Genomic DNA, 12139 nt, shown 5'->3' with positions numbered 1-12139 from the left:
AAGGTGCACAGCATGATGATTTGGCTTACATACGTCATGAAGGGATTATCACAATAAGTTTAATGAAATCCATCAGCTCATATAGATACACAATTAAAGAAATAGAAAAAAATTTGTGATAAGAACTCTTAGGATTTACTCTCTTAACTTTCATATATAACATACAGCGGTGTTCATTATATTTATCACGTAGTACATTATACCCCTAAGATGTCCAGTTTTCTAATAGCACAAATATTTTTTCTCACTTATGCCTTTTTTGGGATCTTCTTTATACAGAGATACTAATGGACCCTTTCATTCTTTATTCAAACCAATAATAGCTTTTGTAATTTAAGTAGCACTAAATTACGCTAAATGCTAATCTGTTTTTACTGATGAGAGTCAGATGCTCATTAGTCTTTTGTTGAAAGAGTCCCGTATTCTTTTTTTTTCAAATAACAGCTTTATTGAGACATAATTCACATACCATGAAGTTCACCCTTTTAGAGTGTACAATTCAGTGAAGTTTAGTATATTCACAAAGTTGTGCGTTGATCATCACTAATTCCAGAACCTCTGTATTCTTTCATATTAAATATAGATGTGAATGTTTTAAGACAAATGAAGAATTTGAAAAACTCAGTTCTATTGTCTGATTTAAATTCATGTGAAAACAAATTGGTGACTTTTGCTCAGGGCAGAGCTGCAAACATTTGGTCTTAATTTTGTGAGAAGAATACACATGAGGCCTTCATTATGGGATTTTTTTACCAATTTATGTATATTATTCCCTCAGATGTAGTTCAGAATTGGGGCTTTCATTCATTTGTTTAGCCGGTATTTATGGAACCTTTACTTCGTGCCAAGAGCGGTGCTAGGCACTGGCAGTCCCAAGTTAAATGAGACTTGCTTAGAAAGCTTGTGGTCAGGTGGGTGGAGAGGTTGGTAAAGTCATTCTTTTGGCCTTTCTGATGTCACCTTGACTGTGAGCTCCAAAGGCACGAAGCCACCTGTGCTAACATACACGTGTGCGGGCATCCACAGTTATTGGACCGTGACCAATTGGAGGTGACTGTGTCTGTAAAGAAGACTTTGAGAACATATCTAAACATTCCTTGAGAGACCCAGGTCTTCTTAGTGGCTGGTTTCACAGCAGCTATGGGGGAAATTGCTAAGCTCTTCTAAGAAGTGGACACAGATTCTGAGAAGTGCAGTGAATGTCGCTGCAGTTAGTGAGAAATGAAGGGTTCCCACTGCAGTGGGGTTTGCATCCTCACTCCCTCCAGAGCTCTACTTACATAGCACCTATCAGAGATGCCTTCCCTCACCGTCTCTCTAAAATAGAGCTCTCTCCAGCTCTACCACTTTGCTCTGCTTTCTATCTCTTCTGAGCTTTCATATCTGATACATTTTTTTTTTTTTTTTTTTTTTTTTGCGGTACGCGGGCCTCTCACTGCTGAGGCCTCTCCCGTTGCGGAGCACAGGCTCCGGACGCGCAGGCTCAGCGGCCATGGCTCACGGGCCTAGCCGCTCCGCGGCATGTGGGATCTTCCCGGACCGGGGCACGAACCCGTGTTCCCTGCATCGGCAGGTGGACTCTCAACCACTGCACCACCAGGGAAGCCCCATTTATTTTTTATTGCACACCACCCCCCACCCTGCCCCTGGCCCCAGGAGAGCAGATAATTTGTTTTATTTGCAGCACTCTCTCCAGTACAATGTCTAGTGCTGTGTCCAGCACATAGTGCTAATGAGGATTTGTGGTGTGCATGAAGGATCTTAAAAAGGATGCAGATTATAAAATTCTGCTTATATGGTTCCTCATGCAAGCAGAAATTAATTTTCTTTTCCTTTTTTGGTCTTTCAGAATTCAAAGTTCTTTTTTTTAACTGAAGTATAGTTGATTTACAATGTTGTTAGTTTCTGGTGTACAGCAAAGTGATTCAGTTATATATATATATATATATATATATATATATATTCCTTTTAGAAATTAATTTTCTTAATAAATATGCCAGATCTTTGGGTGTGTGTTTATTTGTGGGTGATAAATGGATGAGGCTATTTCTCATTGCAAAATAACAGTCTGAAATTTGAATCCATCTTACCTTTTCTGTTCCTAGACCTCAGTATGAAGGTGAAAACAGCTGGGACTTCGCTATTGGTCCAATTTAAAGAAGCATGCTTTCCAACCTGGGTTAGGTCCTCTCTTGGAATGTAAGCTTACTGGGAGCAGGTTTATCTGTTCTCTTTTGTATTCACAGAGCCTAGAACAGTGCCTGGCAAACAGTAGGCAACAAAAAATAAACTTCCACCCCTCTCTCAGTAACTGACCTTGTGTCTTTCTTCTCCGAGAAAACAGGCCATAGGAATGAACTCCCTCAGAATGCCCTTAGGCTCCAAACATTTCCATCCTCCCTTCCCTCTTTCTTATCTGTGTCAAACTGCTCCGAAGTTCTTCTCTGTGTGTTTTTTGTTCCTTTAGGAGACTTCCTGTGGGGCACGCCCCCTCTCAGATATGAAACCATTTAACACTATTAAATCTTTCTCTTTAACTTACGGAGTGCCCGAGTCTGCCCCATATGTCCGGACCTTGTCTGGGCCCTCCTTCTCTCTTGCTTCTCTTCTCTTTCCTCTTCCCTGGGCAGTTTCAGTCTCCTGAAACTGCCCAGGAAGTTTACCACGACGCTGAACGGCCTAACCCAGTGGCCTCGGCTGGTCCATAGTTGGCGCCTGTTTGAGCCTGCTGACTTACCCCCCAGTCCTCTTCAAGCTGGCGCCATGACGCTCCGCTTTCCCTCCACCCTCTCTTTTGGCTTTGCACATCTCTGGCAATGGCGTTACCCACACCTCCTCGTTTAAGTAAGAAATGTGGGTCATCTTTGACCTCCTGCCTCCCTGCTACCCAACTCAGCTCATTACTGAATTCTTCCCTGATGCCTCCTTTCCATCCCCACTGTGGCCACTGCCCAGGTGGGCTCTTGGCGCCTGGAATCTATTGGAATACTGCTAATTCTCTGCCTCCAGCTTTACAGAGTGCTCTTTCTAAAACACAGATGGCTTAAAACCTTCTATGCTCCCCATCTCCAAAGACTGGATCTAAAACTCCTTAGCATGGCATTCAAGACCTGTCTCAGTCCATTCACGCTGCTGTAACAAAATATCACCGACTGAGTAGCTTATAACCAACAGACATTTATTGCTTATGTTTCTGGAAGCTGGAAGTCCAAGATCAAGGTGCCAGCGTGGTCGCTTTCTGGTGAGAACCCTCTTCCTGCTTCATAGCCAGCGCCTTCTTACTGTGTCCTCACGTTGTGGAAGGGGGCTAGGAATCTCTCTGAATCTCTTTCTTACATTACTAATCCCGTTCATTAGGACTCTACCCTCATGATTTGAGGACCTCCCAAAGCCCTCACATCCTAATACCATCACCTTTGGGGGTTCAGATTTCAACATGTGAATTTGGCAGGCGTAGGGGGGCACAAACACTCAGACTCCGGGCAAGACTCTTCTCAATGTGACTGTCACGTGGCTTTTCAGCTTCCTTTCCATCTTCCCCAATATATATATGCGCATCCTCTCTCCCTCTCCCTCCGTCTCTCCCTGGCTGTCTCTGTCTCTGTGTCTGTCTCTCTCTGCAGAGATTCTCAGTGTCAGAGCATGCTGTGTGCTCTCCGGCCTTTGGGCTCTTTGAGTCGGATGCCTTTCCTCTCTTGTCCACTTCTAGATAGAAACATCCTAACCCTTCCTTGGCCACCCACTTTCCCTGCATGCTGACTCCCATCTGCCCCCTTCTGTGTTTGCACGGCATTTTCAGGCACAGCTCTGTACACGTCTACTGGGCCACGTAGGCTGCCTTCTCCATGAGTTTGCCAGCTTTCTGAGACCATGTCTGTCTTAGTCATCCTTGAATCCTCAGTGCCTAGTGGAGTACTTAGCAGATTGAAGTTATTCTGAAGATATTGGAATGAAGGAATAAAATTCAATTAAGACGTCTCAGTAACAGATGCAAACCAACCTCTGTAATGGCAGCAGAGAATATAAGTGCAAACAGATGACTGGACTTGGCAATTGAAGTATATCTGAACTGTAACAAGAGCTCTTCTTTGCCTTCTGAAGCTATCTGCAGCAGTGATGTGTTTTTATAAATGTGGAGAACCACAGATCAGCATATGTGTCAAAGCTCTTCTGTCCAGGACAGAACTGAGTTTCATTGTCATCTTAACAGTACTTTCCTGGATCAGTGTTCAGGAGATGTGAAAAGTTTTTAGAACAATTCAAGGAATGTGTAGTAAAGTTTTGTTATTTTTTTTCCTTTGTTGCTGTATTGTTTTTGTCTGTGCATTCTGGTTTTTATTTGGGCAACTAATGAGACACAGCCTGTTAGAAAACCAGAGGCAAGCTGTTTGGCTTATTGACATACTAGCTGACTGAAGTCAGTTGTATGGGTGATCCAGGCATCTGTGCATTAAGGAAAAGCTCATCTCTACGACCTCCCTGGTGTTGGTAGCTTGTGAACTTGGCCCGGTTTTCTCTGCAGTTGGTAAACTGATCATCCTGTTTCTCTCTCTCTGTCAACCATCTCATCAGTTTACAGGTCAACATATCCTCTGTTCAGTTCTTACAAAGTGAAAATGCAGGTGCACTCACAAACACAAAGGTTCATTTTGTCCTGGAGGCTGACAATCATAATACTTTTTTAAAAGAATACTTTTCTTCCTTTTATAAAAAACCAAGTTCTCGTATTATCTGAATTTCATTAGATTATTAGAGAAAAGAGATTTCCTTTTCCCTGATGAGAATGCAGGTCCTGTGGACTTGCTGCTTCATACGAGGCATCGCCCTTAACTTGCATCAACCTGCCTTGTATATACCTGCTCCCCAGCCCCCAGTACACACCGCACCATGCACGTTAAACACCATGAACATGAACACCACACCAAGAACATTAAAAAGGGGGAAAATGTCCTTAATTTTATTTTCTGGACCTGTTGATATCTGAGTTGTTACATATGCAGATATACTTTCGATTCTTTTCCTGGTGCATAAGTCCGTAAGATTTTCTCTAGGGTTAATGTTAAGGTCATGAGGCTTCTCTTGGGTGCTGCATTTTGTACAGCCAGCTCTTGCAGTGTGAGAGAAGCATCAGCCACTTGGGGGCACCCAGGTATTTATTTAATGAAGAAACTGAAGGAATTGCCAAGGAAAAGTAATTTGATCCTAAGAAAGAAGGGGAAAAATACTCAGTGCAGATAGACCATTTCAAAATAACTAATCCAGAAAGTAGGTCTATGTTGAACACTGATGACCATATCCTAAGGAAGGAAATTTACCAGACAGCCTAATTTACTGTACAGAGTCAATAAAACCCCAGAGAGGTTCCTGTTCCTTAACGGGACTTCCGCATAGGCACGTAACCTTGGGGATCTCAGAGGGAGGCTGGTAGTGGAAACGCAGAATGAACAGCGATTGGCGAGAGAATTCAGCTGTAAGCTTCCCCAGGGCCAAGACTATGCTTTCTCATTCTCTGTTGTTGTATGCTGGGTGCCCAGCACTCTGCTGGAGATGCGTATCCAATAAATATTTGTTTACTGCATGACGTCATGGATGAATTGAGTGAATGTACAAGGAATCTAACAAAGAATGGGTGGACAAAGCCTGGAAGGTTTGAAACAGTGATGACCTAGTAATGAAGGGAGCTAGTTAGCATGAAATATAACTACAAGGCATTGCAGGTATTATTAGAAATATTTGCTTGGCTCGAACATTTGCACATGTAGGGAAAATCCCACATGGCCTATTCTAGTTGAAATTTTGTCAAGTTGAGATATTGTGTTATATACGTTATATATGTAATATGTATAATCGACTTGTTCATTTGCATTTTGAGTATGTAATCACACAACACAGAAGCTCAAATGACACGGATGCTCAAATTACAATTTTTATGATACCATCCAGTGCAAATTTATGATTATAATGTTGTTGTTTGAGGCATAAGAGATTCTGAAGTGCCTTTTGAATCCTCAGATAATATTCAATTATGTTAAAATGTACTTTTAGTGTTCTTCCTTTTTTTATCCTTTTCTAGTTCCTTGAGAACTGGAGACCCAAGCAACTACGTAGGCAACTCAGTTGCTCTGTTAACCCTGACTCAGTAGATAGGACTCTGGGTTGGAGCATCCATCTGACCAGCTATTCTCAGATGGGTTCAGGGCTGGTCGCTCCTTGGTTCTAGCTTCCTGAGTCTTTTCCTCAGCTTTGTAGCTTCAGAAATTTCACTTCAGAAAGTCAGCTAGGGGTGAATGAACCCTTCACATTTGCTAGGAATCAAACTCACTAGGGACTGAAGAAGACAGGATACACTTTTATTTGTTCTGAGAAATTATTATTTCCAGATAGTCCAGGATATGTTATTCATTGGTGGGTAAAATATTCTGCTATCAGGAAAATCTGCCATGAAACCACAGTGAGTTCACAAGGCTCCTTGGAGAGAACAGAGCAGAAGAATAAAGGCTCTCTTCCAGCCTCATCATGGGCATTTAAATTGGGATAAACTATTTGAAGGGTAATTTGGCAATATCCCATGAGATTAAAAAGTCTGGATGTCTATGCTAGTTACTTTAGTATTAAACACAGAATGCAGAGCTTAAAATAGACACACCTACCATTGTGTTTAACTTTCCCTTATGAGTGTCTCGAAAGTATATCTTTGTACTGGCAACAGCTATTTGTTGATTAGCTATTATGCCAGGCACTATGTGAGGCATTCTGAGTTCAATACAAAGGTAAAGCATGGAGAGTTCCAGATTAGAATGATCTTCTCTAAGGGGGCAGGTTCTATAGGTCCCCAATAGCTATGATACCAGACACAACTCGATAGATATTTTAAGAGGTGCAGATGCAGAGCTTTGGCGGTTCCAGAGGAGTGTGGTCCCTGTTCGGCTTGAAGTGTGTGCTTGGGCTGGAGCCTGAAGGATAATAGGATGTGTGTGCCCAGAGATTGGGCAGGTGGAAGGGATGTCCGGGTAAAGGGAACAGCAAGAGCAAAGGCTCAGAGGTGAAGCAGGAGGGGTCTTGTAGGAGGAAGGGGAGTTCACTTGCCTGGGACATGATGTGTGTGCAGGGGAGTAGGAAGGAATTGGGCTTTAATAGTGGAAGGCCAGCCTGGGGAATCTGGACTTTTTCCTGTAGTACTTAAATGCCAGTGAGAGTGTGGTGCCTTCAAATGGTTTCTTAAAGACACAATTATCAGTCTTTCTCAAATTCTGAATGCCTGAAAGAGCGCTAGCATCTTTTTTTCTTTTTTTTGACAATGAGGTGACTTAATGGTTCAATGTTTTAAAAATAAATTCTCTTGAGTCTAGTTTTTTTCAGATCCTCCTAATGTGGTATTTGTTTTGTTCCAAGTAGCAACATGTTCTTTTTAGGAGTGGGAAATATATGGCATAAAGGGATGTGCTGAGAGACAAGAGAATAATTTTTTCCCTTGTAGCCAATTTGTTGAGATGAAAAATCACACCAACTCTTTGTCTTATATGTCCCAATTTCATGAAAATAAAAACATCTTCTACAAAAATTATTTTTAAGGACACGAGGGCAAATAGTGTCCTTGAGTCTTGGAAAAATCAAATTGGTACACAGACTGCCCCAACACAGGGAATGACAGAGGCCAGGAGTGCTGAAATCACTAAGGAGCGTTACAGTTAGGAGGGTGGACTTCGGAATCAGACATATGAGTTCAAACCCCAGCTCCACCGCCCACCAGTTTCTCTGCTCACTTCTAATATCCCAGATCAATAATTTTATCGCTGATCCTTTGACTCTGCCACTTTTGTTTTCCATCAATGACCTGTGTATTCCCCCTCTACTCACCTTACATCCCCTGGTCTGCTGACCTCTCTCCTCCCTCTTTCTCACTCTCCTGAAAAACCCAGCCCTGGTTAAAATCAGGTTTGTCCAGGAAAAACTGCACACACCGCCCCCAGTCACACACACACCGCCCCCAAACACACACACACACACACACACACAGAGTTCTGATGATACGAAACTGATTCATCTACCCGTTGCACTGACACTCAGCACTCTGGCAAGCCTACCATGTTCCCTAGTAAATTTGTTCTCTCACTTTCCCGGGTGATTATTTCACACCTTTGTCTCTTTGCTCAAACCTCCAAAGTCCCCTCCTGTCTCTCTCTCTCAGCCAGTGATCTTGCTGCTTATTTCAGTAGGAAACTACAAGTAGTTGGAACAGAAGCCTCTCATTCCCCTACCACCAAATCCTCCTGCGTTGGCCCGTAATTCTACTCCCCCAACACCCGGTCTTTGCTGTGGACGAGCTGTGTGTGCTCCTGGCTGAGGTCCATCTCACTCCCAACCCACCAGATCCTCTGCTCTTGCCTATTTGGAACTTTGCTTCTACAGTATCCTCCCACTAACTTCATCAAACTTCCTCTTTTTACTGGATCATTCTCATTATTCAAAAATTCTATAACATCTCCATTCTTTTAAAATACCCTCCTTAATCCTTTGTCTCCCAGCCGCTTTGCCACACCTCACTGTTCCTCTTTAAAGCAAAACTCTTTAATAAGTTGTCTGTTCTCTATCTCCAATAACATACCTCATACTTTCCACCCCACCCTGCCTAACATGTTACTATGAACATTTTGAAACATACAGAAAAGTTGAAAGAATTTTAAAGTGAACACCCATATAACCACCACCTAGACTCTACAATTAATGTTTTATTTGCTTTAACGTTTTGTTTGCTAACACATATCTTGTCATCTCTTCATCCCGTGATCCTTCCATCAATCCATCTTAGGTTTGGGATGCATTTTAAACCAAGTTGCAGGCATTAGCACACGCTCTCTTAAACACTTCAGTGTGCATGTTATTAATTAGAGTTCAGTATTTGTTCATAGTGCTGCTGTCTTTGGAGGTGAAATTTACATACGCTGAAACGCACCAATCGTAAGTGAATCATCAGGGTTCTGACAAATAGGTACACGCCTCTGCAATCCAAACGCTTACAAAGTGTGGAACACGACCATCACCACAGAAAGTTCCCTCATGCTCCTTCCCAATCAATCTCCAGTCCACCCTCCCATCTCCTGCCGGAGGCAACCTCTGTTTTGATTTTCCCCCACCATATGTAATAATTTGAATTATACAGTATGTACTCTTTTGTGTATGTTCTTTCACTCAGCAAAGTGTTTTTGAGATTCACCCGTAGCATGTGTATTAGTTATTCGTGCCTTTCTACCGCTAAGTATTATTCCGTTGTTTGACTGTACAATAGTTTGTTTATTCATTATCCTATTGATGGATACCTAGGATGTTTTCAGTTTGGGGCTATTATGAATAAACTTGCCACAAACACACACAAAAGTCTTTTTGTGGATATAGGTTTTCTTTTCTTTTGTCTAAATACTTAGGAGTGAAATTATCATGTCATAGGGTAGGTGTATATTTAGTTCTATGAGAAACTGCTAGAACTTAAAAAAAAAATGGTAGTATTGTTTTACACTCTGACCAACGGTATATGAGAGTTCGGATTGCTCTGTGTCCTTGTCAGCATTTGGTTTTGTCAGTCTTTTTCAGTTTATCCATTCTGGTGGGTATGTAGTGATATCTCATTGTGCTTTTTATATAAATTTCTTTGATGAATATTAACATTCAGTACTTTTCATGTGTTTATTGATCATTAGTTTATCTTCTTCTGTGAAGTTCTTGTCCAATCTTTTGCTCTCTTTTTATGGAATTGTAAGCCTTCATGACATGTCCTAGATATCAGTTCTTCGTCAGATATATGGTTTGCATACATTTTCTCCCAGACTGTGATTTACCTATGCATTTTCCTTTTTTTTTTTTTTTTCTTGGCCACACTGCACGGCTTGTGGGATTTTAGTCCCCTGACCAGGGATCGAACCCAGGCCCTCGGCAGTGAGAATGTGGAGTCCTAACCACTGGATCACCAGGGAACTCCCTTCATTTTCTTAATGGTGTATTTTGATGAGCAGAAAATTTTAACTTTGATTAAGTGTAATTTGTTTCCTTTTAAGTTTATTGCTTTCTGTGTCATATCTAAAAGCTTTATAGTTTTAGCTTTTACATTTAGGTCTATGATACATTTCAAATTAGTTTTTGTGTGTGATGTGATTTGGGTCAAGATTTATTTATTTTGCCATAGAGATATTTAGTTGTCTTAGCACCATTTGTTATAAAGCCTTGTCTTTCTCTATTGGATTTCTCTGTCAACTTGTGAAAATTCAAATGATCGTATAAGTGTGGGTCTGTTTCTAAGCTCTCTGTTCTGTCTCATTGATCTCTTTGTGGATCCCATGCCAGTATCAGACTGTTTCATTACGGTAGACTTACTAGTCAAAGTCTTTTATTTTTTTATTTATTTAAAAAAAATTTTTTTTGCGGTACGCGGGCCTCTCACCGTTGTGGCCTCTCCCGCCGCAGAGCACAGGCTCCGGACGCGCAGGCTCAGCGGCCATGGCTCACGCGCCCAGCCGCTTCGCGGCATGTGGGATCCTCCCGGACCGGGGCACGAACCCATGTCCCCTGCATCGGCAGGCGGACTCTCAACCACTGCGCCAACAGGGAAGCCCTAGTCAAAGTCTTAAAGTCAGGTGGTGTAAGTCCTCCAACTTTGGTCTTATTTTTTATAATTGGTTTGGCTATTCTAGGTCATTTGCATTTCTATACACATTTTAGAATTAGCTTGTCAATTTCTACAAAAAGCCCAGTGAAATTGTGACTGGGTTTATTGAACTTACAGATCAGTTTGTGGAGAACTACATCTTAATATTTAGTATTTTAATCCATGAACATGGTATGTCCACTTATTAGATCTTTAATTTCTCTCAGCAATGTCTTGTAGTCACAGTCTCATTTGAACCCACTCCATTTAGGTTTTGTGCCCAAATTTCCCTGAAACCACTCTTTTCTAGGTCACCAGTGACCTCCACGCTGCTGTATCCAATGGTCAGTTCAGTCTTCCTCTTTCTTCATCTTTCAACTGCCTTGACATAATTGGTCACTCTATCCTTGAAGCATTTTGTTCACCTGGCTCTGTCTCACTGTGCTCTCCTGGTTTTCCTCCCATCTCACTGGCAGCTCTTTTTTTGGCCTCCTTTGCTGGATCCTTCTCTTCCTAACGTTTAGATGTGAGAGGACCCCGAGCGTCAGTCCTCAGACTTCTGTCCTTTATCCATTCTCAGTCAGTCTCATGGTGTGAATATGTTACTTAAAGCCAACAACAATGTCTAAAGCCATCAGATTCCCAATTTCATATCTCAGTCCTGACTTATATATCCAAAGCCCAGACTTATATATTCAACTTCCTACCAATCTTCATTTGGATATCTAAAACGTATCTCAAACTTAACCCTTCCAGAATGGAACTCTTGATTTGCCTCTGAAATGTTTTGCACCTTCTCACTCCCCACCACCCACCATGTTCCCCAGATCAGTAATTGGACTTTTTTCCTTTTTGCTTATATATCAGTCTTAGAGTCTTCCCTGGCACCTTTCTTTCTTTTACACTCTGCATTTCCCTACATTAGAAAACCCTCTTGGCTCTATCTTAGATCTATCCACTTCTTAGCTATCACTCTATTCCAAGACACCATCATCTCCAGTTTACTGCAATATTCTTCTAAGTAATCTGCTTTCTCTCAGTCTATTCTTTATACAACTTGAGTCACCTTTTAAAATATTACAGCATTTCACTTCCCTGATTAAAACCTTCTAGAGCCTTTCCATTATATTTAGGGGGAGGAAAACCTGTGCAATGGTTTACAAAGCCTCACATGATCAGACTTCCCTGTTCACTCCCTGACTTCATCCCCTTCTATTGCTCCTTCTTTCACAATACTCTGACTACATTGGCCTCAGGGCCTTTGCAATTTCTGTTTCTTCTGCCTGGAACCTTTTCCCCAGATAGTTACATGGCTTGTTACCTTACTTCATTCAGGTCTCTGCTTAAGTGTCGTCTCCTCAGAGAGGCCTTTTCTGACCACCCTATGTAAGGAGGGTGCCCTCCACCCCATTTCTCTCCATTCCCTTACTCTGCTTTGGTTTTCTTCTTAGCCTTTAGCATTATTTGGTTTGATATTTATTTGTTGATAGTCTATTTCCCCTA

General features: G+C 41.8%; 1 protein-coding gene across 7 annotated transcripts in view; it reads left to right on the top strand.

Annotated features, from left to right (window-relative positions):
* Positions 1 to 12139, top strand: part of PLD1 (phospholipase D1) — a 202814-nt gene that overhangs the window by 30508 nt on the left and 160167 nt on the right. The window lies entirely within an intron of this gene.

Source organism: Tursiops truncatus, chromosome 4 (assembly GCF_011762595.2).
Source record: "Tursiops truncatus isolate mTurTru1 chromosome 4, mTurTru1.mat.Y, whole genome shotgun sequence".
NCBI lineage: Eukaryota > Metazoa > Chordata > Mammalia > Artiodactyla > Delphinidae > Tursiops > Tursiops truncatus.
The sequence above is the reverse complement of the archived record's forward strand: the minus strand, read 5'-3'. Positions and strand labels throughout refer to the sequence as shown.